Source organism: Tupaia chinensis, unplaced genomic scaffold, assembly GCF_000334495.1.
Source record: "Tupaia chinensis unplaced genomic scaffold, TupChi_1.0 Scaffold000065_1, whole genome shotgun sequence".
Classification (NCBI taxonomy): Eukaryota; Metazoa; Chordata; class Mammalia; order Scandentia; family Tupaiidae; genus Tupaia; species Tupaia belangeri.
Genome location: NW_006159523.1, coordinates 5,013,399 through 5,014,043, shown reverse-complemented (window position 1 = coordinate 5,014,043; position 645 = coordinate 5,013,399).

Here is a 645-nt window from a genome sequence, read left to right as displayed (position 1 = left end):
TCCCACCTGCGCAAGACAGCAGCCGCCGGCCTGGACCCCTACCCATCGCCACAACCCTCTCCACCCGGTCTCCCGATCCTCAACAGACGCAGCAGGAGCGACCCTTGTAAAGTTTTACGAGGCGGGAACTACCTCACTTTCATTAAGTCCCCCAGGCGGTGAGTTTGAACGAGCTCACCCCGGGTGTGCGCGCTCACTTGGGAAAAGCCCCTGTTCTCGGGACGCGATTAATCCGACAGCGCAGGAGGCCGGAGTGGCGAGGGCAATGGTAGCAGAGTAGAGGGGAGTCAGTAGTTAAAATCTGGGACAGGGCCCTTGGGAGAAGTAAAACCACCCACTGTCCGGGTCTCACGTGAGTCTCACATCCTCGCCGCGCCCTGGCACACCTCGCCGCCGCCCCACCGCCCCAGCCGGCATCCTCTCCCCATCACAACCACATGCTCCTAGGACCGCGCGGAAGCCGCAGCGACGAAGGCAGCCGGCCAGCAGTTGGGCGGGGCTTCGTGGAGAAAGGCAGCCCCTGGGGGCGGGGAGGTCTACGCAACCGTCAGCTTAGGGCGCTGATTGGCTGAGCTGCGGTGCGCGGAGCCCGCAAGCGTCTCCGCCCGGCCCGGCCGCCCCTCCCCCTCTCCCGGCCCCGCGGGC